Consider the following 26827-nt stretch of genomic DNA (forward strand, 5'->3'; position numbering starts at 1 on the left):
GCAACAAAAAGATTAGGGTCCCCTGCTGTATTGATTTTTCCTTCTGATGCATTAATTTGTTTCAGGAATATAGATATTTTGGAGAAAGTGGCTTCCATTCTTCATTGTTTGCTTCTGCGAGTTCCATTAAAATTCAGGCTTAACTCTTCTCACTTCCTTTGCTTGATTCAACAGCTCCCAATTCAGCCACATCACAAAAACCTGACATGAGGAATAAGAGTAGATGTCTGCTATGATTATATTATTGGATTGTTTTCTGGATTTCACTGAAGTGAACAGAGCCCCGGATAGAAAATACTTGCTGTAGTTAACATTCACACTTTCTGGTAGAGAACATCATTTGCCATTCAGTTTTAATGATTATTAGCCAGATTTTTATTTCTTCCAAAGAAATCAATTTTTCACACATCAATTTTTTTAAATCATCAGTAATTTATTTCAGTCTCTAAACAAAACAGGTACTAGTTTCATGGTATCGATGTTACCAGAACATGTTGCTGCTAGATAATTTAGTGGTGCTAGGCAACTGGCTGATCACTTGTGTAAAATAGAACTCTTTTGAGAGAATGTGGTATTCAGAGCGTAAACTATGTTGAGCTCTCTGCCTCCATAAGCCTTTTGCAGTCCCTATGCTATCGTGAACTATATATTTAAGCATTTCTATTAAATTATCTATAATTTGGAAAATCACAAACTATTGGCAACACTAAAAACAGGAGAATTGGCAGAGTATATGAAACCAATATTTCATTAAGCGATTGATTTTGAGTTGGAAGGCTGGGATCTATAAACTGGCTGCCTTAGACTGTTGCTAAAGGCTTTAATATGTCACCATATATTGATGTCAGAATTAATCATGCCTTTTCATAATTTATTGTCTCAATAGAACAGTCCAGAAATAGGTACAATTTGTCTATGAAATCAATAGGGTTTAAGTATGTTTGGACTGAAACTTATCAGATGGGTATGATTCACATTGAAAAACGTTCAGAGAAAAATAAATGTTCTGTCTTCCTTCCAATCCATTTTAGATTCTTTCTTCTAACTGGAAATTCAATCTGACTGGCCACAAAAAAAATTATGCTTCTCTCCTATAATTCCCTTGATAGTTGACTGCATGTATGTGTGTATGTGTGTGTATTTCAAGTCACTATTGATTCTTGTGACTGCCTGGACTAGTTTTCTTGGCAAGATCTTTGGCATTGTCTCTTTCTAGGGTTGAGAGTGTTGAGAGCCTAAGGTCACTTAGCTTGGTTCATGTCTAAGGCAGGGCTAGAACTCACAATTTCCTAGTTTATAGAAAATGTATGTCTTTCTTCAGATTTTTTTCATTTTCCATGTAATAAAATAAACCATGTCAAATTATATTCACATATAATGCAGAAGAGAGGCTTCTTTCACTTTGGCAAATAAAACAACCAGTATTAGTTTTGCTAAGTCAGGAACCAACTAATATTTATGCCCACAAAGTGAAAAAAAAACTCATATTAATGACATTGACATAATTTCTTTTAATTTTTCTCCTTGCAAAAAAACAATAACTTTCTTCCCCCTTAATTCTACTTACTGATTTCATTTTACTTCTACTCCATATTTTTATTCAGGAGCTCAAACCAGCATTATACATTTATTGAGCAAAACAGAAAGGAGAAAGAGCACACAATTACAGTAAGCAAACAGTTACAAATAATAAGTTCATATCAAATATTTCCCTAGTTCAGTTTGGTTCTTTAGTGGGCTGGCTGTTTGAATGGCTGATTGTGTTGTATGAATCAGCTTGTATCCCAGCATGCTTTACAATATAAATGTATCAAAACATACTTTAGTTTTAATTATCTCCCAAAATCACTTTCCTGGTCAATTAATTTAATTATGCTTAGGATAATTATTTTTTTTTATGAGTGTTGTAGCAATTTCAGACTGTGATAGTTTGTACTACAATAACAGAAGATGGAGTGAGGCTGACATGAATGACACATTGAATGTTTCAACCAAAGGCACATTTATAATGTTGACACCTGAATTAATGGCCTTCCTTCTGTAAGAAATGGGAAAATCTATCCTCTGAATGCAACAGGATAAAAAAGCTTTGGATTAAAACATGCAACTTTTAACTTTTCCTACTAGATACTATTAAATATAAGAGTTGAATAAGGAGTTCATAATGGAGGCACAGATTATTTATTTATTTATTATTTATTTATTTAATTTGTATACCGCCCTTCTCCAACAGGACTCAGGGCGGTGAACAGCCACGGCAAAAACACAACATATAAAATTTAAAAACAATTTAAAAAACATTAAATACTTTTGGCAGTCAATTTAAAATAACCCAATTAAAACCAATTATAAATTTAAAACCATAAGGATGGGGTCAAGCCAGCCCAGCTAGATGGAATAGATGTGTTTTCAGGGCCCGACGAAAAGTCCGGAGGTCTGGTATCGTGTGTATCTCTGGGGGTAGGTTGTTCCATAGGCAGGTGCTGCCACAGAGAAGGCTCTCCCCTGGGGGTCACCAGCCGACATTGTCTGGCCAATGGCACCCTCTCTGTGTGAGCGAACTGGCCGGTGGGAGGCTATTGGCAGCAGAAGGCGGTCTCGTAAATACCCCGGTCCTAAGCCATGGAGCGCTTTAAAGGTGGTCACCAACACCTTGAAGTGCACCCGGAAGACCACAGGAAGCAAGTGCAGCTCGCGCAGGAGAGGTGTCACATGGGAGCGCCCCGTCGCTCCCATAATCCCACGCACGGCCGCATTCTGGACCAACTGAAGCCTCCGGGTGCACCCCAAGGGGAGCCCCATGTAGAGAGCATTGCAGTAGTCCAGGCGGGAAGTGACGAGTGCCTGAGTGACCGTGCACAGGGAGTCCTGATCTAGAAAGGGATGCAACTGGCATATCAGGCGGACCTGATAAAAAGCCCCCCTGGCCACAGCTGTCATATGCTCTTCTAAAGACAGCCTTGTATCCAGGAGGACGCCCAAGTTGCGAGCCCTCTCCGTGGGGGCCAATGATTCACCCCCAATAACCAGCGATGACGCCAGCTGGCTATATTGGAATGGCGGAAGCCACAGCCACTCGGTCTTGGAAGGGTTGAGTCAGAGCCTGTTTCTCCCCATTCAGACCCGCATGGCCTCCAGGCACTGGAACATCACTTTAAGGGCATTGTTGGGGTAGCCTGGGGTGGAGATGTACAGCTGAGTGTCATCAGCGTACTGATGGAACTCCACCCCAAAGCCACGGATGATCTCACCCAGTGGCTTTACATAAATGTTGAACAGAAGGGGCGACCCTTGCGGCACGCCACAAACAAGGCGCCTCGGGGTCAACCGCTGCCCCCCTGCCAACACAGATTGTGACCGGTCAGAGAGATAGGAGGAGAACCACTGCAAAATGGTGCCCCCCACCCCCAACCCCGCCAACTGGTGCAACATGATACCATGGTCGATGGTATCAAAAGCCGCTGAGAGATCTAACAGGACCAGGATAGAGGAGCATCCCCTATTCCGAGCCCTCCAGAGATCATCCACCAACGTGACCAATGCCGTTTCTGTGCTGTACCCAGGCCTGAAGCCGGACTGGAGCGGATCTAGATTGACAGCTTCATCCAGGTACTGTGGAAGCTGCCGCACCACCACACTCTCAACAACCTTCGCAATAAAACGAAGGTTGGAGACTGGACGATAGTTAGCCAAAACAGCCGGATCCAGAGAGGGCTTCTTGAGGAGGGGCCTCACCACCGCTTCTTTCAAGGCGGCCGGTAGGACACCCTCGCTCAAGGAAGCGTTAATAATCCTCTGGAGCCAGCCTCGTGTAACCTCCCCGGAGGCCAGCACCAACCAGGAGGGACACGGGTCCAATAAACATGTGGTTGCGTTCAGCCATCCCAGTGTGTCATCTGGGTATAAAATTCTTTGTGTCTTAACAATTAAACTTACCACCATATTACACACACAACCATTTTCATTGAAGGTTTTAGATTCATTTAAAATAAAGTAATGGTTTTACCCTTTTTGAATTCAGAAATACAGACTGAAAATGTCTGTCAACATTGTTTTAATTCATTTTCACTTTTTTATTAGCCTATACATTGTGAATTTATTTGAATTCTTGGCAAGACAGAATTATCAGGAACAAATGATGGTTCTTGTGATACACCAGGCTTGGAACAAAAAAATATCTGCCATTCTGCATTGGGAAGACTGGTTAATGATGCTGGGAAAAACTAGATAACAATTAGTCTGGCAAATCACTGAGACTATGCCATCTGCTCTAAGGCACAATTAGTGGACTAATGAAATCAGAAGCATGGTTCAGTATTTTTGTTTCATAAATTGGAACATGTTCATGCTCCTCATGAACATTTGCTTCATTTAAACAAAGGTAGAATTGTTAAGAGTTTCGTTAAGAGTTAAACAAAAAAACTAAAAATTATTTTGCTCAAAGATTAACATAGTTGCAGAGACAGTAGCATAATTCCTGGCCAGTAATTTGTTATGGAAAATAAGAGAATCATAATGTTTGCGGGTTTGTAAATGATGAAATAAAATAATTAATTGATGCTATAGTAAGAAATCAGGAATTAAGGGCAGATAGTGATATTGCTTATCATGTACTAAGAAGAGATTAGGATAAGATGTGGAAGGTCAATTAAGTTAAAGGGTTTCAATGTAAGAATTGAATATGATGAAGTATATTGTTCAGAGCCAAAAAATGTGATGGGGATTCTGAGAAATATATTTTATAAATGGAGGAATAAGATAATTAATTGATGTTACACTAAGAAATTAGGAACTGAAGGGCGGATGGTGATACTATTATATATTATGTATTAAGAAGGGATTAAGATAAGATAAAGAAGTAGAGAAAAAGAATATTATGGCTGAAATTGAGATATGTAAATTGTACTTGGAAAAACAAAAAGGAAGATTTGAATAGATTATAAAAATCAATATATAACTATGTTATAAGAAGTATAAGATGTGACGCAGTCAACACTCTGTTCATAAAATATGTATGTGAATTTTTTTTTAATAAAACTTGTTTAAAAAAAATAACATTTGCAGGTATTAATTTATTTTTTTATAAACAGTTGAGATTACACACACACACACACACTGTTTTCCCGAAAATAAGACCCAACCAGAAAATAAATCCTAGCATGATTTTTCAGGATGCTTGTAATATAAACCCTACCTCCAAAATAAGCCCCAGTTAAGATTGTCAGCCAGATAGATGCATTTAGTACTGCATTTCCCTCAAAATAAGACCTAATCAGAAAATAAGGCCTAATGCGTCTTTTGGAGCAAAAATTAATATAAGACCCGGTCTTATTTTTGGGAAAACAGTGTGTGTGTGTGTGTGTGTGTGTGTGTGTGATTATTGTAAGCTGCCCAAAGTTATCTTGATGGTAAGATAAGCAGACAATACATTTTATAACTAAATAAACACATTTTTTTGAATTTATAAAGAGTAACAACTTTATTTGTATTATGTGATAGAGGGTGAAATTTGCAAAGAGGACTTATTTTCAACCTTCATGTGCATCCTTATGTAATTATTCAGCACAGCTTTTTAAAAATAAAATTCTTACATTGAAGGTCACAAAACTGCTATGACAAATTTGCAAGCAACTTTGACAATTAAATCATTTTTAGGACAGAGAGACTGTGAGTTCTAGTCCTATGTTCAATGAAAAGCCAGCTGAATGACCTTGTGACAATCATTCTCTGTCAGCCCTAGGAATCAGGCACTGGTAAACCACTTCTGAAATTTTGCTAACTGCCAAAATTTCAGGGACTTTTCCAAGCGATTACCATGAGCCGACACTGACTCAAAGGCACAGATGGTCAAGATATTTGTTTGTTTGTTTGTTTATCAAACATGTACAAGATGACAAGTATAGGTATAAACATAAACATAAACAAGGGAAGTAAATACAAACAAATGGGGACAATAAGACAGGGACGGTAGGCACGCTGGTGCGCTTATGCACATCCCCTTTACGGACCTCTTAAAGGTCCACAATAAACAGTTTGAAGTTAAAACTGTGAGGGTTTGAGGCTGTAACAATGGAGTTAGGTAGAGCATTCTAGGCATTGATCACTCTGTTGCTGAAATTTCCTGCAATCGAGTTTGAAGTGGTTTACCTTGAGTTTGTTTCGATTGTTTGCCCATGTACTATTGTGGTTAAAACTGAAGAAGTTGTTGTCAGGCAAGACATTGTAGCAGACAATTTTGTGTACTATGCTTAAATCGGACTGCAGGCGGTGCAATTCCAGATTGTCCAAGCCCAAGATTTTAAGCCTGGTGGCATAGGGAATTCTATTGTGAATAGAGGAGTAGAGTACTCTTCTTGTAAAATACCTCTGAACCCGCTCAATTGTTGAAGTGTTGAGCAGAAAGCAGACAAGACAATTACATTTGGTTGGCCTTTGGCTCTAATCCATGTTGATTAATTTACTGAGGAGGGAAGACTGGATGGATCCAGGGAGTGGTAAATATATCTTAGTTTTATGGAGTGGTACCATAGATTTAAAATAAAAAGTGGTTGGCCATTCTGAAAAGTCTTCACTGGATTCAGAAGCTCATAATTACCTTGATCACATGGACATGATAACCATCAGACATTTGGCGCTGTAGTGCCACCGATATGCACTATACAAACACTGACTCAGCAGAAGTTCAGCATGACTTGAATTGGTGCCTGAATAAAGGCAAATAAATTGAATTTCAATGTAGTAACTGGGGGCTTTATCTGATCTAAATGATGTTCTACTTAGTTTGAGAATATACCTAAAATCATTTTCACCAGGAGCTCAATCAATCACTGAAACTATTTTTAAGAATTTTGACTGGATTATAAACTACACCATTTCCTGGACAGAAACATTTCCTGAAAATTTTACATTTGGATTACTATTTGTATTCTAAATAGTCCTACCTATACATCTGCGTCAGTAGCTGCAACTGATGCAAAATGAAGTGGGTAGTTTTTCAGCAGGTCATTTTGCCAAGTACACATTGCATTTGTGCTGAAGAAGTTGCATTAGCTACAAATGAGATACTAATTTAGGTTTAAATTTATCCCCCTGACATATAATGCCCTAAACAATTTGAGACCAGGATACAGATAAATCACTATCTCCATTATAATATGATCAATACTTGGAGACTAAAACATATGAAGAACAGCTGCAGGATTTGGGTTTGGCTGGTCTAAAGAAAAGAAGAATTAGGGCAACATGATAGCAATATTACAGTATTTGAGGGGTTGCCACAAAGAAGAGGGGGTCAAATTATTCTACAAAACACCAGAGGGCAGGACAAGAAACAATGGTTGGAAACTAATCAAAGTGAAAAGCTGGAAAACCTGGAATTAAGGAGAAACTTCCTAACAGTGGGGACAATTAACCAATGGAACAGCTTACCTTCAGAAATCGTGGGTTCTCCATCACTGGAGGTTTTTAAGAAGAGACTAGACAGTCCCTTATCTGAAATAGTATAGGTTCTTCTGCTTGAGCAGGAGGCTGGACCAGGAGGCTGCACTAGACCTCCAAAGTTCCTTCCAGCTCTATTCTATTCTATTGTAACTCTATCAATTCCTGAAATTTATTGTAGTTGCCATCACCTGGGGATTACCATCTTGTGCTAACTCATTCCTTCCTGAAAAAGAAGGGCCTTTTCAGAAGTGGTTTGGGATGTCTTTTCAAAATATTCAAAATATGTCAACTACTGTATTACATTGTTTAGATCTCAAGTAAGATACATTTTTTTTCACCCAGATTTTTCTCAAGGGAGTGTGGTTGATGATGATAATGATTTCACTTTCATCAATTGTAATATATGTTTTATATTAACTGCATTGGTTTTATTTATATGAAGCTGTCTTCTTACATAGCCTGTTATAGTCTGAAAGGTACAATCCAAAGTTATTTTTAATCTTATCCATGAGCTGGTATAGAAGACAGGTTCTCTGATTCAGTCTTAGCCAAATAAAGTTATCTTAGACAAATTGGTTTTCATTTCTCATGGTATTTGGGGGGGAAAGGGTTAGTCCTGAGGTCAAGTTGTAGCTTAGAGCTGAAGATGAAGCCATGAAGGTCTCTGAAAGATTTATCAAGACAGATTGTAATGAAGCATTAAAAATAGAGGAATAAGACGTTTCCTGAGGATTAATGACTGTTCAGGAGGGGTTGATGGCTAGAAGAGCAGCAACTAAGGGTCATTAACCCCAGATGGCAATTAATCTCTAGGAATTGCCTGGCAGCTGGGTTGTAATCGTGGAACACTAAAAAAAAAAAGAAGAAGAAGAAGAAGAAAAGGAAAAGACAAATGAAGAGGAGGAGGGGAATGGCAACCAGGCTAGGACAAAAGTATTTTTCTTTCCTTAGATATGCACTATTAATTAGCATTCACTAGAAATGGCTAATAGTCTAATAAATAACACATTAAGAAAAAGAAAAGATATAATACTCTTAGTCCAACATTTTTATGTCCTTTTTATTGGTGCCCAATCATTTAGCATGAATGGCATGTCAATTTATGGGCAAAAAAAGGATACCACAAATTTAAAATGAGGAGCTGTTTTATTCTTTCAAAAACCAGAAAGTATTCGTGGTAATGATGCATGTTATTTTGCAGCAGGAAACACATTTTTATTTTATTTTGCTTCTATAGAAGCATTAGTCCTGTATTTCATATATTGATACATGTGCTGGAGACAATATTGTAAGCCACTCATAGTTTTTAATTGACTGGCCTATCAGTAAGATAAAAAAAAATAAGATAAAATAAAGCAATATGCTACACAACTTCCAATATTGCCAACAATTTGGCTTTCTTGTACAATCTGCTGCTAAGCGTGGAGCTTTAATCAGGTTACTTCCCTACTCCTACAGTGAAACTTTTCACTTATACTCCCTGCTCTGCAGGGTGCAGAGAAGGAAGAAGAAATATTTTCTACTAAAGTAGCTAGTGGATGTAATGGAAACTACCAAATCTGTATAACCTCTTTATTTCATTTTCTTAAAGCATGTCTAGCCCTCACATGGCTCTAAGGATCCATTCAAAAATGTTCAGTCAATGCAATGGCAACAAATAATTGGAATGGAAAGGTCAAGAATCTGAGTCATACACAATTATTTGATTCTCACAAAACCTCCTGTTAGGGACAGATGACTGTTTTTCCTTTTGCCTGTGCTTGTCCAATTACACTCTGTATTTCCACAGTAATTTCTAATTGTTTTTTTTTTAAAATGGGTTTTTCAGTTATATGTATTTTTGTATATATTCTTTTATTTCTGAAGCCCATTGATATTGAATTTGCAAAGAACAAACTCAAACATCCCAAGCTACAATTGTGCAATTGTGCATTTTTACTTTGCTTACTATGATTATTTTTTCCTGTAATAAGAAGATAAATGCAGCTAAACATCCATAATCCTAAATCTGATGGAATAAATTGTGGCTTAAATTACTCTTTTTTTTTAACCACGGAGCCATAAAAACTAATTCTTGTAGTCCATTACTAATGCTTTTCATTGACCATAAGTAGCTAGACAAAACTACAGTTTATTCCTGATAAAGCTACTCCAATATAATCAAAAATTGCTGGCTTTAGATAGTATTTAGAACTCACTCAGGCCAAGCTGCCCACATCAGTTTTGAAATAGTAGAACTTGATACAGATAAAAAAGAATATGTGATTTAATTAGTAATAACAACATAATTCATTTAAATGTTTGAAAGAAAATCAAAAGATCCCTTTCTGTTATGGTCTTTTTTTTTTTACAGTTCTGAATTAATTAATCAGACATATATGTTATGTTAATTATTTAAAAATTCACTTCAGTTCTAAGGATGCAATTGAATAGTGGAAGAGTCATGATAGGCCAAAACAATTTACTTCTGCATACAATAATATTTAAACTCAAGGTTGTTTTCTCAAAGTATGGTAGTGGCCACTAATTTAGAATAGAATTCTTTATCGGTCAAGTGTGATTGGATACACAAGGAATTTGTCTTCGGTGCATAAACTCTCAGTATACATAAAAAAATACATTAATCAAGAATCGTGATACAATACTTAGCGATAGTCATAGGATACAAAATAAGCAATCAAATCATACTAGGAAACTAAATAAAACAATATAAATTGTAAAGATATAAGCAACAAGGTTATAGTCATAAGTAGAAAGAGATAGGTAATAGGAAGGATGAGAAGAATAATAGTAATACAGTCTTAGTAAATAGTTTGACAGTGTTGTGGGAATTAGTTGTTTAGCAGAATGGTGGCATGCGGGAAAAAAATCTCCTTCTGTCTAGTTGTTCTGGTGTGCAATGCTCTATAATGTCAAGCTGAAACAATTTATGTCTAGGATGTGAGGGGTCTGTAGATATTTTCACAGCCCTATTTTTGACTCATGCAGTATACAGGTCCTCAATGGAAGGCAGGTTGGTAGCAATTGTTTTTTCTGCAGTTCTAATTATCCGTTGAAGTCTGTGTCTGTCTTGTTTGGTTGCAGAACCAAACTAGACATAGAGGTGCAGATGACAGATTCAATAATTCCACTATAGAACTGTAACAGCAGTTTGAGCTTTCTGAGTTGGCACAGAAAGAACATTCTTTGTTGTGCTTTTTTGATGACATTTTTGATGTTAGGTGTCCATTTTAAATCTTGAGATATGATAGAACCTAGAAACTTGAAGGTCTCTACTGTTGATACTGTGTTGTCTAGTATTGTAAGATGTGGTAGTATAGGAAGGTTTCTCCTAAAATCTACCACCATTTCTATGGTTTTGAGTGTATTTGGTTCAAGATTGTTCCAGTTGCACCACAAGGCTAGTTGTTCAACCTCCCATCTGTATGCAGATTCGTTGTTTTCTTGAATGAGACCAATCACTGTTGTATCATCTGCAAACTTCAGTACTTTAACAGAGGGATCTTTTGAGATGCAGTCATTGGTATATAGAGAGAACAGAAGTGGAGAGAGCACACAACCCTGGGGGAGGGGGCCTGTGCTAATTGTATAGGTATCTGATGTGATTTTGCCTAGCTCCATCTGTTGCTTCGTGTCTGTTAGGAAGCTTATGATCCACTTACAAGTGTGGTCAGGTACAGCTAGCTGATTTAGTTTAGTTAGAAGAATATCTGGAATGATGGTATTGAATGCTGAGCTGAAGTCTACAAAGAGGACCCTTGCATATGTCTTTGGAGATTAAAGATGTTGTAGGATGTAGTGCAGAGCGATATTAACAGCATCATCTGCCAATCTAGAAGTCTTCTATAGAAGGAATTAGATAATTCACATAGGATAATGCTAATCATAATTAATTCCATGCCATGAGTCTCTATCACCAATAGTAGAGACACAATGGCACAGCTCACCAATTGCTGGTCTTCATGCCATGCTTGTCAACTTCCCATAGAAATCTGATAGATCTGTGGCTGATAAACAGTATATTAAATGAAATTATCCATGAACCAATATAGGTCTTCCAATTTTTTTTCATGGTATTCAAATATCAATATCATTCTCATTTGCTAGTTTGCAAATGCAACTCAGTTATTTGCAAAGAGGTTGTAAGATTTCAGGATGCATTATCTTTCAAGATGGACCAGTAGGTAAATGGAGGTATAGATTTTAAGAAGAGATGGGAAGTTCTTCATCCTAGACAACCGGGCTGCATGAAAAGAAAAAAGGTAATTTCAGAGGCCACAGAGCGGGAACTAGAGTAGAAACATATATATGGCCTTAATTTTTGGTGTGATGGAAGGAGAAGAAAAAGAAAGGAACTAAAGGAGTCAAGATGTGAGGGGGAAAAGAGGAAAAGAAAAGAATCTGGATTTAACAAAGAAATCCTGCCCACCCTCCTTTTTTTTGTTGGCAAAACTACTCAGGAGCAAAAGATAAATGCAGCTCCAAAGATTTGTGCAAGGAATGCCAAACCAAAGATTTACAGTTGAATAAATGTGGTGTGAAGAACTGGAAGTTCAGCTGTGAAGAGAAGCTAAAAAACAGTTTGGAGACCTGACCCAAGAAGAGAAGGTTGGAGTGAGAGAGAGAGACACCAGACAAATCAAAGACCAGAAGCCAAAGAAGAAAGTAAAGTAGGAAATAGAAGAGGCATTAAGAGTAAGCCCCTTTTGGCAGAGTGGGCCAGGGCAATTTCTTGAGTATAGAGCTATTAATTTAAAATCTTAACAAACAGTTCCTATTGCACCAATGTATATACTATTTGTCATTGTTTCCCTAATGATTTAAATAAAAGCTATAAAAAATTCACACAAGTAGGATATTCTTTTTCCTACTGGGTATCATAGGAGGGAAGGAAGTAATCCTTTGAACTTCCTCATTGGCTGAAAAATGGACAGTAGGATTGATAGGATTCAGGTGCTGGAAAAGTGTCTGTTTGGCAAATATCTGGGGGATTTAGCTGCCATTTCCAGGCCTGCTTCCAGTGTTATAGGTAAACATAAGCATTTTACACTTTTCTATTTGAAATTCTTCTCTCCCATGGAAACCATAATCATAGGATTTCTTCTTCCATGAATAATTTTTTTTCAACTTCAACTGGAAAAACATCAATAACTTGCATTTTGCTGATGGCACTACTCTGATGGGGAAAATGCAAATGATTTGCAAGATCTAGAAATGAAAGACAAGGAGCACAGCAAAAACCTGTGACTAAAATAAAATATAGAAAGAATCAAATAAGGACATAAATTTTAGTGCCAACCTTACAAATGACACTAAAGATACTGAAGTAGTGGATAGCTTCTTCTTTTTAAGATCAATTATCAATATTAAAGGAACCAACAGTCAAGAAATATGCCAAGAAAATAATACAGATGTGTCATAACTGTATGTGCAAAAGTCAAAATCATTCAGGAAACAGTTTTCCCCATGAAACTCTGTAGAAGTGAACACTGGATTTTTTGGGGTGGGGAGTGGGGGGGAAGCAGGATAGAAAAAGTGTTGACACTTTGGAATTTGGGTATGGATAATACTCTTTAGAATATTGTAGATAGCCAAGAAAACAAATGGGATCATAGAACAAACAAATGGATCCTAGAACAAACAACTAACAGCTCTTGAGCACAAATGATGAAGCTCAAGTTACCATAAGTAAGACATAGCTCTCTGTAGATATCTATAATGCTGGAAAAGGTGGAAGGAAAGAAAAGAGGGCAAGCAGCAGCAAGATGGATTGGCGTAATTACAGCAGCAATATTTAAAAACTTGAAGAGTCTGGTTAAGGCTACATCAGCATGGAGAAGGCCAATCTATGTGGTCAGTACCAATTTGATTGGTCATGCTATCGTCCTCCCTTTCTGCTCCTGCTTCATCCCAATTTAAATCCTATATCAGTCAAGCCACTGATTAAGTGAACTGCAGCTCATGAAAGCTTATGCCTTTCAATAAAATTTGTTAGTTAGAAAATGTGCTACCAGACTCCTGATTTCTTGGTTCAGTAATATCCAATATCAGATATTCTGAAGCTCAGTTTGCCAATGAAGGTGTGTCAGACCTCTTTGACAAATGAAGCTGAAATAATGAATGATATAAATGACTCTCTGCAAATGGGCAATGTGAACATAAATTATAACAGCTACCTGATGGAACATTCTGATATTTTACTCCAAGGTTGAACTACAGCTGATTAAGCAATTTTATTCCCTTCTTACTGAATTCAAACCTATTAAATTAGATTTACTATACAAGGAAAGAGAGAGCAGAAACTTCTAGAGAGAAAAAACTGAGAATGGAGAAGCTGCTCTTTCATGGTTTGATTCTCCTACTTATGATAACTCCAGGCATTTGTATCCAGTACATATTGTTGACTGCCTCACTCTGTTCAGTTCTACAATGATTCCCTCCCTCCCTCCCTCTGTGTGTGTGTGTGTGTCACACAGAGACAACCATGCTTGTTGTTTTTTGTCTCTTGTGATAAAAATATATCCTTGTAAGCTGACGAACAGCCGTGTGTACAATTTCTTTATTTCTTCTCCTTTAAGCTTGTGCAAGGCAGTATAAATCTGTGCTAACTAAAGATTTCCTGTTGCAGAGAAGACACAAATCTCAAGACAGCTGTTGCAGAGGAGACACCAGACAAAAAGACAGCCTTATTTGCCTCAGTGAACCACTTCATGCCACCTTGAAACTTTGTCATGGTCTCACTTTTCTCAGTTAGTCTTTCTATTCCTGCAAATGCTGAAAGAGAAGCATCCTCTTCCACTTTTGCAACTGTTGGATGATCATAAGAGGAAAATGTTGACTCACAATGTACAGTTCTTGACTGCTTGAAAATTCTGGAGGAGATTTTGGAAGAGCTTTGAAGAAAAGTAAAGTGAGGCAACTTGGTCACACTGCTTCACTCCAAGAGAAGAAAGGGGAGGGGATATTGCTTGGTAAAACAGTTTGACACTTCATTGTAAAAAATTACACTTGTAAAGATTTGTACTGCCTTGTTCACCACTGTTGCATCTTCTGTCTCTGTCTTAAACATATAGCATGCACAATCCCCCAAAGTGTTTAAAGTTTTTAAATCTGCCTTCTTACACAAGTTCAAAAGGTCTTAAGATAATTTCTTTATAATATCCTTCTTATACCAAAGAGGTACAAGAATCTAAAGTTCCAGGAATAGATGTAAGAACTACCCCCCCCCAATCCTTCTCACCCCAAGAATTCATCTTCTTTGGAATTCATCCAAAGAAGAAAATATTTACATGATTGGGTGTGAACCTATTAATTATATCTTAAACAAATTGCTATTTTAAGACAAGGTCGTGATGGGTCAGACACGACTTAGCAACTAACAACAATTTTAAGAGATAGTAAGGGGGTTGAATAGATGGGATTTGTACAGTAAAATTAATATCTTTCAAATGTATGTTTTGTCGTGGGTTATTTATCCTATGTGTGGTCTTCCTTTAGGTTTGCAGAAATGCAAGGTGTTGCTTCAGTGGGTTCCTTAGATAAATTTTCATCCTCATTTCTAATCAGTAAGCTTCAACTGTCAGTGAGAGGAAGCTTTAATTCTTCAGATTTAAATTATTATCATAAGGCATATCTTCTTGTTTGAGGTTAGTGAAGTTTTGCTGCTAGAAACTAGTCCTCATGGGCCATCTAAAATCAATATATTTAACACTCTTCATAAGTTGGAGGATGTTATAATCTAATTACTTTAGGAAGGTTGAAGTTTTATCTTCATCCATATTAGCTACCAGGGTCATATGATTTGTATGCTCTATTTCACATTGGTTATATTTCTAAATGTTATGATCATACAAAGGTAACTTATTATAGAGGAACCTAAACTTTAAATTAGAGAGATCATCCTTTATTGGAAAACCTAAGTAGAGGTGGATTGAATGACGACTGCTTGTCATTAGAAGAATAGAAGCTTGGATGTTATTTATCTATAGCTGTGGAACTAAGAATCTAAGACTTGTGTCAGAGGTTCAACCACACGGGACATATCTCATCAGAGAACCCAGAAGAGTGTCTTTCCCTCAAAAAATATGGTGAGATGTAATTTACAGAAATCCATGCTAGATCACTTGCCACCAGGCCTGTGGTAGGTGTTAAATTTTTGGAAATCTGGTGAGAAATGGGCTATAGGACTCAGAACTCTTGGCTGAGCAAACAGGGCTGCAGGAGAAAAATACCCATCACAAATATTAAAAAAATGAAAACAAAGAAATAATGATGTGTTATTACAAATCAAGTCCAATAGGAAGGGATAAGAATAAAAAGAAATATAAAAATGAAAGAACTTGTAATGATTACAGAAATAATAGACAGATGAGGAAGATGAAAAATTGGTCAGCATCTCTGCAGATGAACTGCATGGTTTTTGGTTGAAACATCTGACTGCTCTGCACTCAGTTATTGCCAAGCAATTTAACAACATACTGCAAGGAGGTGTAAGATTGGTTAACATCTGGCAAACCTACCTGATAATGAAATATCCAATATCCAGGACCCAAGCAGATACAAGCCAATTTCCTGCTTACCAACAACACTCAAATTGCTTCTGGTATGGTTGAAAACAAGCTCTTTCCATCCGAGCAGAAAGGAACAGCAAACAGCAGAGGAACAAAATATCAGTTCCTAATTGACAAGATGACTTTGGAAAACTTGAATGTAGCTAGGATTGTCTACAGGAATGGATTAGTCTCTCAGCCACATGCTTGGATAATCAAATGCCTAGAAATAACAGAAGAAACATTATGAACTTTGTACAATGGTGATAGATTGGGAGAGGTTAATATCAAGAGAGGAATCTTTAAGAAGACTCATTCTCACCATTGCTATTTGTCATTGCACTGATTCCTGTCAAAGGTCTGAACCTTTATGGAAAATATTATCTGTAATAGAATCACTGTTCAAAGCAACAGTGTTCAAGACATTGCAATGGAGTTTGGACTGAATAAATGTGCCACAACACCATTAAATGAGGAAAAATAGTGAGAGCTGAAGGAATCAAGATGCCCTATGGAAATAACATCAAAAATCTGGATGAAAGCAATCAATATGCATACCTGGACATCATTCAGGTCACAACATCAAGCATACCAAAATCAAGAAGAGGGTTACAAGTGAATAGATTATGAGAATGAAGAAATCTTAAAATCCAAACTCAGTAGAGTAAATACCATCAAGACTATGAACAACTGGGCAATTCTAGACATTAAATAAGTATTTGAAATAGTGGACTGGATTCAAGCAGAACTAAAAATCCTGGGTAGGAAGACCAGGGAATTATTGACAATGAATCATGAATCACAGATAAGAATCAAAGATCTGAAAATCAAAATTGAAAGATTATGACATAAACCAGCTGTGATGTCCAGTGGTTATCAGCAGACTAAGGTGTCATATCAGAAAGTATGAACATTGACAAAAGTTCCATCTGTCAACTACCAAAGGTCCCACTTGGATTCACACATATACTACACTGATATATTAAAACATCCTAGGTTCTTGGAAAGATCTTGATGTGTATGAAGGCCAACACTGGTTAAAGAGCTATGATTTCACATTTTTATAAATATAATATGTAATGTCAATATAATCCATTAAAACACTTTCATTAAAACACATTCACAATCCATTAAATACCACTTTATAATGCCTTGGTAAAGCCACACTTGGACTGCATCCACTTTTGGTTGCCACAATGTAAAAAAAGATGTGGAGACTCTAGAAAGAGTGCAGAGAAGAGCAACAAAGATGATTAGGGGACTGGACGCTAAAACATATGAAGTTTAATGAAAAGAAGGACCAGGGATGACATGATAGCAGTGTTCCAATATCTCAGGAACTGCAACAAAGAAGAGGAAGGCAAGCTATTCTCCAAAGCACCTGAGGGTAGAACAAGAAGCAATGGGTGGAAACTAATCAAGGAGAGAAGCAACTTAGAACAAAGGAAAAATTTCCTGAGAGAACCAGAATCAGTGGAACAACTTGCCTCTAGAAGTTGTGAATGCTCCAAAACTGGAAGTTTTTAAGAAGATGTTGGATAACCATTTATCTGAAGCAGTGTAGCATTTCCTGCCTAGGCAGGGGGTTGGACTAGAAGACCTCCAAGGTCCTTTCCAACTCTGTTATTCTGTTTCTGTTTCTACTTGTTTCTAGCTTGATGCTTTAACCATATCAAACTCATTCTCAAGCCAATAACAACTATTTATGATTGTTGGTAATATACTAAAGCCTATTAAATTAACTATTCAAGTATATTGTGAGGCATGGAACAAGAAATTGCAGAGAATTGTCTACAAACATTAATGAAATATTACTTTGGCATCCGTGAAAAATACAATTAATTTAGCAAATATTATTATTATTCAATACCAGTGCATCTTTTCAAGAAAAAATAATCATGGCTTTATATAATTATTGGAGATTATTGGTGCTCAAAATTCAATATGACAGTCATAAACTACAGAGGCTCCCTTTTGTATAGAAGCTATTTTACATTTTAATTTTGCTCTGGAAGACTCGTTTGTTTTTGTTGATGCTCATGTAGCAACAAATGATTTCATTTTTATATATACTGTTCATATTTATATTAAATTTCATTTTTATAAGGGATACACCCAGGGTTTTCTAAGTACATCCACCATTTTTTTTAGAGTGTATAATCCAGGTTCAAGGAAAGTTGATAGCCCTGAAACAGTTATGCACCTCTCCTCACTATCTTTCTTTCTTCTTTTTCTGTTCTGCTTTTTTTTTATGTCATATCATTAATCTAAGGTGAATGGGAGAAGCAAGCCCTTCCAGAGGTGGGATTCACTTACCTTCCCTACCGGTTCGTAAATGTGAGCATGCGCGCCACCTCTGTGCATGTGCACAGCCTTCTGTGTATGCACAGTAGTCGTGCATTACTCCCGCAGTCACTGTTACCGGTTTGTGGGATCTGGAGAGAACCAGCTGAATCCCACCACTAGTTCCTTCCCATCCTAAAATTGAATCTGATGGCTACATTCATGCAGCTATTCAAGAGCTATTCATTTAGACAGCTATTTTCAAGTGACAGCTATCTATTAGCTGCCATTATAATAACAATTCCTACCAGTGTACTACTGTAGAGGTAGTGTTGGGCATGTAACCTCTCCAATCTAGGAGTTGTTAGAGGGTTTCTAAGTGCTATTCAAGATGCTGGTCATAATTATTGAAATCCTTCAAAAGAACTGTTGCAAATGCTCAAGGCAACTATTTTAGTTCTTAAAATGTACCAAAACTATATCAAAATGACCACCATCATTTAGAATGTGACCTTTACCATGCCATGGAAAGCATAACCCTAACTCTTGAGTCTTATGTAAGAATGCACATATATATGAATCAGTGGTGGGATTCAAAAAATTTTACTACTGGTTAAGTGGGCGTGGCTTGGTGGGCGTGGTGCGGCTTGGTGGGCATGGCTTGGTGGGTGTGGCAGGGGAAGGATACTATAAAATCCCCATTCCCTCCCCACTCCAGGGGAAGGTTACTTCAAAATCCCCATTTCTTCCCAATTAGCTGGGACTTGGGAGGCAGGGAATAGATGGGGGCATGGCCAGTCAGAGGTGGTATTTACCAGTTCTCCGAACTACTCAAAATTTCCGCTATCGGTTCTCCAGAACTGGTCAGAACCTGCTGAAATCCACTTCTGGTATGAATCCAGTAATATTTTACCCCCACTGACTTGAATAGTACAGTTATGATTCATTGTCTGTCAATAAACAACAAATAAGAAGTGATAGCACTATGAGTTTTTTTTTTTTAAAAAAAAACAAATTTGAAGGTTTCTAACTCCGAAATCTCTGAATATATTTCCTTTTTGAAATTTGACAAAATGCACCGCATCAAAAATATTGTACTGTCAGATTATTTCTTCCAATTATTTTAAAAAGTTTCTAAAGCAATATTACAGCCACATTGCCCACTTTGGATAAGAGGCAATAGGTGTACTTTGATTTTTAAACTTCTTTTTAGATTTGGCTTCAAGTTGAATCAAGAAGCCCCACTATTAGTCCAAGGTTATTAATCTAGTTTGCTAACTAAAGGTCTAAGCAAAATTTTATTGTCAATACTGTTAATAAATAGATAAATCTTTTTCAACTCCCCAATAGTTTTTCCCAAGTGCTATTTTTTTCAACTTTTCATTTCATAAACTATTTTTTCAGTTTATTTTTCTTGCTGTTTATCACTGAATATATAGAAAATAGAAATTTGTACATCATTAAATCAAAATTTGGTTTGCGAAAGAGTGTGTGATGACAGATTGACATACATGACACTAGCCGGTGGCTGAATGCTTAATCTGAGGTACTTTATGGAAAAGCTGATTTTCTTGGTTTGTTTCCCCTGGGGAAAAAAGTAAATTAAAATATTATCAGTTCTTGCCATGCACAGAAAGGGACCTTGAGGGCATTTCAAGAACTGAAAAAAAGTGGCTAGCTTCAACAGTATTAGTTCTAATTACCCCAAAAATAACATAGTAGAATGCAATATTATTTGAGAAACAGCTAGGTGATATCTTCACAGAAATTTGAGCAAGAATATAAGTCTGGATAGTGTGTGTGTGTGTGTGTGTGTGTTTGTGTGTGTGTGTGTGTGTGTGTGAGAGAGAGAGAGAGAGAGAGAGAGAGAGAGAGAGAGAGAGAGAGAGAGAGAGAGAGAGAGAGAGAGAGAGAGAGAGAGAGAGAGCACACATGCGCAGAGACGTCTGGGCCGGTGGACGGATCCTCCCACTTCCGGCGCTACCAGTTTGCCCGATCCTACCACTGGTGTGTGTGTGTGTGTGTGTGTGTGTGTGTGTGTTCTTTATATGTGTGTATGTGTCCATTTTTGTGTATGTCCATGTGTGTAGATGCATGTGTTTATGTGTGTGTGTTTATGTATGTATCTAGGTATGTATGTATCTATGTATGTATATACAGGTAGTCCTCACTTACAATTGAGCCCAAAATATATGTTGCTAAGTGAGGCATTTGTTAAGTGAGTTTTGCCCCATTTTACAACCTTTCTTGCCACCGCTGTTAAATGAATCATGGCAGTTGTTAAGTTAGTTACACAGTTGTTAAGTGAATCTGGTTTAGCCATTGACTTTGCTTGTCAGAAGGTCACAGAAGGTGATCACAGACCCTGAACATGAGTCAATTTCCAACTGTCTGAATTTTGATCACAGGACCGTGGAGATGCTACAATGGCCGTAAGTGTGAAAATGGTCATAAGTCACTTTTTCCAGTGCTGTTGTAATTCTGAACGGTCACTAAATGAATGTTGTAAATTGAGGACTATCTGTATAATCTGCATGTGTGCATGTGTGAATCATTGTGTTCCTTCAACTTCCTGAAATAAGACAGGCTTTACTCACTGTTTCCCTTTGTTTAGAAGGATTCTACAAATAAGTAAGTTTTTTAAACAGCTTAGTACTAAAAAATAAAGCAGAAAAGAATCAAACTGAAGGCAGATACCTGGAAAGCTATATATAAAAGTTGTCAACTTGATGCCTTGCAGACCTCTGGAACAAAATATTTGGTGGTGAGCCATCCCAGCTGGGACAAAGAGAACTGCTATTCAGTACATCCTGCATGCATAACATTACTTACCTCTATATTAGGCTATGTTTTGAAAAGCAAGTTGCAAGTTCTGTGTGGCAAATTTATACTAAAAATTAAACTCAGCTGGGAGAGTCCATCTAAATAAGAACTTGGATTAAAATCTAGGAATTGTGTTCATTTTTTGTCTGTGTGAGATCCTTTCCTTTCCCCCTTTATAAGAGTCCTGGGGTATTTCCCCCCCTTATTGTTATACATGTTGCTTATTTGCTACATTTGAATTATTTCAAAGGATATTTGGATAGTATTTTAACCTTATAATAATAGAAAGAGATGGGTCTCAGGAAGAAAAGTTTGCCTAAACCTTTCTATATATATTTAAATTCTGAAAGGTATCAGTTAGGTCAGTGGTTCTTAAACTTTTTTTTCACCATGGACCCCTTTAAATACCTTTTGTGGCCATGAAACATTGCTATTGCCATTGCCAAGATTTACCTCAAGATTTTAATCATAACATTTCTTAAAGCCTTTGGAGATCCTCTGTAATGACATTGTATGCCCCCATTATGGGTCCAGGGACCACAGGTTGAGAACCATTGTGTTAACTTATGTGTTTACAAAAACATCCAGATATGTTGCTTTTATTTACTCACTCTGGAGGTCAATAATTTTAAACTCCTTAAAATAAATTTCCCTTCCAACGTTTCCATTTCAGCTAGTTTCTGTTAGGCTAGCATAGAAAAGATCAAGCATAAAAAAGTAACCAATGATTGTATTTGTCAGTAAGCATTTTTATTAAAGTTTAAAGATAAAAAAACCTAATAGAAATGAAGAAAAATATTAAAAGTAAAAAAATGAAAAGTGCATTTCTTGCTGTTTCTGGTGGTTCTTAATGGAATTTTTTACTAAATTTAAATGATGAGGCATTAAAGATTTGTTTATAGAAGGAGAAGCAAACTCACTTCTAAAAGTTCTCCTGTTTATCTTCTTGAGTTAATATTTTATCTTCGCATAGATACACACAGATAAACCCTGCAGACATTCCTAAAAAAAAAAAAAAGTTTATAAATCAGACATAAGATAGGGAAAGAATAAAAATGATTGCATTTTTAAAGAAAATGATTAAGTTACCGTGTTTAAAGTAAAGGAAACTGAACTATTTGATTAAGATTAAAATATATGTGTTGTTATTTCTGGTAAATATTAATAGACTTTTGCTGATTAAGATTAAATGATGAGGCTTTATAAATTGTTTATAGATAAAGAGATGAGATATGGGAAGAGGTAATACTTTCTTAAAATGGTAGAGAAGGCGATAAATTACTGAAACTGATGTTTTAATGAAGAACGGAGAAAGTCATTATTTATATTTCTTTTTTCTTATATACTTTTTATTTACCCTTTTTTCTGTACACTTCTCTTTTTATTTTTATAATTTTCTTAGCTTGCATTTTTACTTTGTTTTTTACTTTGGTATTTTTAAACTTTAATAAAATGATTATAAAAAAGAAAAAAGAACACATATGCAAGAGAGAAAGCCAAATAAAATATAAATAGAACTTTTTTTTTATCATTATCATCTCTTTTATTCATTAAACATGAAACACAGTCAACTGAACATTTAAAAATGTATCTTAAATACCATTGACTGGTGCTGATGGTAAAAGAGCCTTGGTAGTACAAGGGTTTGAGGCACCCTGTTATTAAGCTGCTTAAGACCAGCTGCCTGCAATTACTGCAGGGTTCGAATCTCGCCAAGGCTCAAGGTTGACTCAGCCTTCCATCCTTTCTAAGGTAGGTGAAATGAGGACCCAGTTTGTGGGGGCAATAAGCTGACTTTGTATAAATATACAAAAGGATGAAGGCTATTGCTGAGCACATTGTAAGCCGCCCTGAGTCTTCGGAGAAGGGCGGCATATAAATCAAATTAAAAAAAAAAGAGTATATAAATAAAACCAACATTCAAGAAATAAAGGAAACTCAAAGAGAACTCTTGAACAGACCAATATCGATGTCAGAATTAATTGAAGCAAAGAAGAAGCAGAACAACAATAAAACACCAGGTCCAGATGGCATCCCGGCGGAATTTTACAAAATTGAACACCAGCCAATAGATGATATTCTATTACAAGTCCTGAATGAAGCAATTTTAGAAGCCAAAATTCCTAAATCATGGATAGAGACAATTATTACATTGATACCCAAAGAAGACTCAGATCTCACCCAAACTAAAAACTACAGACCCATATCGCTTCTAAATGCAGATTATAAATTATTTACATCAATTATGGCCCAGAGAATGAAGAGAATTATCGTGGATTACATCCATCCAGACCAAAATGGATTCATTCCAAATAGGCAAATCAATAAGAACATAAGAACAATAATCAATATCCTGGAATACTATGAGCAAAAATCAGATGAAAAAATGGCCTTACTCTTCCTTGACGCACAGAAGGCATTTGACAACCTTAATTGGGGATTCTTAACATTACAATTAGAAAAAATGGGAACCGGCGATAAATTTTTAAATATGATCAAAACAATATACTCCAACCAAACTGCAAAAATATGGATAAACGGAGAGACAACAGACCAATTTAAAATATCCAAGGGAGTGAGACAAGGATGTCCCCTCTCTCCTATATTATATATATTAGCATTGGAACCACTGTTGAATGAAATTAGGAATGACAATGAAATAAAAGGATTAAGAACAAAAAAACAGGAGTATAAATTACAAGCATTCGTGGACGACGTAGTATTTATTTTAGAACGACCAAAACAATCAGGATTGAATTTATTAAGGAAGATAGAACAATATGGTGAAGTGGCAGGATTGAAAATTAATAGACAAAAAACAAAACTACTAACTAAAAATTTGACAAAAATCCAGGAGAAAGAATTGGAAGAGACGTTAGAAATACAAACAACAACAAAAATAAAATAACTAGGAATTTGGCTCACCAATAAGGTATCATCCCTTAAAGAAGACAATTATAATAAATTGGCCAAACAAATTCAAAAGGACTTAGAGGCATGGAGTAAATTGAGACTATCACTATTAGGCAAAATTGCTTCAATCAAAATGACAATTTTACCGAAATTATTATACCTATTTAGAACAATACCGATAAATCCAGGAAAATCATATTTCAAAGACCTTGATAAAATGACATTAAAGTATATATGGCAAGGAAAAAGAGCCAGGATTAAACTGAAACACCTGCAGGACACTAGAGAAAGGGGTGGCCTGGGACTACCAGATTGGCAAACTTACTACATTGCAACAGCTTTAACTTGGATTAAAGATTGGATGACACTTGAAAATAAACTAACGTTAGCATTAGAAGGATTTGACCTGTCGAAAGGCTGGCACACGTTTTTATGGGAGGAAAAACCCAGGCAACATGAACACTTCAGGAGACATTATATCAGAGGAGCATTGGCAAAAATTTGGACCGAAATAAGGAGAAAACACTATGACAAAATCCCAAGATGGTTATCAACCATGGAGGCCCAAATTTACCCGAACACAATGGATATAGACAAGATGAAAACCTATGACGAATTGTTGAACACAGAGGGAGAAATGAAAACAAGAGAGGAATTGAGACAGCAGGGCACGGACATTGACTGGTGGACGTATTTATAGATAAAATCAAGATATAAAATTGACATGAAAAAATTTGGAATCCAAAAAGAAAGAAATGAATTAGATAAAATTATAATGCAATCAGACGATAAATTAATAACTAAAATATATAATTATCTATTAAAATACAAATTGGAAGAAGAAGTGGTGAAGGAAAATATGATTATTTGGGCTAAAAATTTTGGATATAATATCAACCTAAAAAATTGGGAGAAAATGTGGAAAGTAAATACTAAGCTGACAATGTCCGTGCCCTACAAAGAAAATACATACAAGATGTTTTATAGGTGGCATCTCCCCCCTGCACGTCTGGCAAGGATGTTCCTCAATACTAATTAGAACTGTTGGAAGTGTAAAACACAGAAGGGGACCTACTACCACATGTGGTGGACATGCCCAAAGGTCAAAAATTTTTGGAAAACAATTCAAAATCAGCTGGAAGAAATCACCACCCAAAAAGTGCCCCTCAGACCTGAAACATACCTATTAGGAATACTGACAAAGGACTATAAAAAAGAGACACAATACTTGATAATACACATCCTGACCGCAGCTAGAATCACTTTCGCACAAATGTGGAAACTGGAGGATACGCCATCAGAGGAAAAAATAACACAAAAAACAATGGAATGTGCGGAAATGGACAAACTTCCCAAAGAAATACAGGGAAAAGAAGATTCAGATTATTACTTAATTTGGCAAATATGGTACAACTGGTTAGATAAAAAGAACACGAAATAAGGGAATACCACCCAATGATACAAAAATAAGGAAATAAAATGAAATATCATTGTATAAACATTGATACATGATGAAGGATAAATATACACAGATATATAGATATATAATTACCGAAGTAGCTCTATTTTCAAAGTTCAAGCTCTATGACTTGATTTTACTGTATAGTTAGTTTATGTATAGTTTGTTTAAATGTCTATGTCTATGTCTGTATATGTATGTTTGTTTATTAAAATAAAATTTAAAAAAAATAAAAAAATAGATGTATCAACTATCAACTATCAACATAAATAGAACTTTAAATTAGAACTGAAACAACAGGCAGTATTATATTTTGCTTCATCTCATGTGAAATTTGCAATGTGAATGACATTATGCATGGCCCAAGCAAGTCTGATTTTCAGAAAGTGATAATAAAAGCCATCTTTAAATTAAATTTATTCTTGAATTGGAATAGCTATTCAGAAATAATTTTTGCTGTTTTCCAAACAATAATTATACAGATGTATAATCTCCAATGCTTTCTTGCCTTGTGCAAAAGGTATATGGTATCTACTCCTCCCTTGTAAAGGCAGAAAATGAGGGTAATTAACTAGAATAATGAGGGACTGTTCCGATAAAGAAAAAAGGAACAATAATTAAAATGTGTGCACTTGTGTTTCTGTATTTATATAAAAGAGGCATCTTAGAATGGTGGTTGCTGTGCAGTTGGTTTCTGTGGATGGCTAATCTTTACTAATGAAAATTATCAGGGAAACATACAGAGGTAAGGGTCAATCCTATTGGTCTTCCTGTGAATGTGGCTTTTAACATTGACATAATTTAACTATCAAATGAAGTTCTTGCTCTGCTTATTAATCATATGCACTTTTAAAGTGAGTTAAAATTATAGATCTAGCAAGATATTTGCCTTTAAAATGGCTGAACAAGCACTAACCACATCTGCATTCTCAAAAGGGCAACTTGTATTTAGTGACTGCACATGACATAGATTGGGGAATAGGAAATAAGAGTTCAAGTCTTGAAATGAACTAAAATAGAGTCAAAGGCTGCCCAGAGTCAAAATCTCTTGGGGCAGCCTATAAATCTCATAAACAAAAAATAAATAGTAGAAAATAAAATACCAGATATCCTTTGAATCCCTGTGCAGCAAAAGTCACATACGAAGCAAAAAGTAAAATCTCAGTCACAAATTTAACAGAAAGTGCATTGCTTAAATTAAATTAAATTAAATTAAGGCGACTATTATGGATCCTATGAGCTGCAAAAATAACAAAGAAGTCCTAGACCAAACCTCACCAAAACTATTACTTGAAGCCAAGATTGCCAAACAGAGGCTGTCATACTTTGGCCATGTTTTGAGAGCGTAGTCTCTCAAAAA

Source organism: Pituophis catenifer, unplaced genomic scaffold (assembly GCF_029215685.1).
Source record: "Pituophis catenifer annectens isolate HBS135680 unplaced genomic scaffold, rPitCat1.0.hap2 SCAF_3, whole genome shotgun sequence".
Taxonomy (NCBI): domain Eukaryota; kingdom Metazoa; phylum Chordata; class Lepidosauria; order Squamata; family Colubridae; genus Pituophis; species Pituophis catenifer.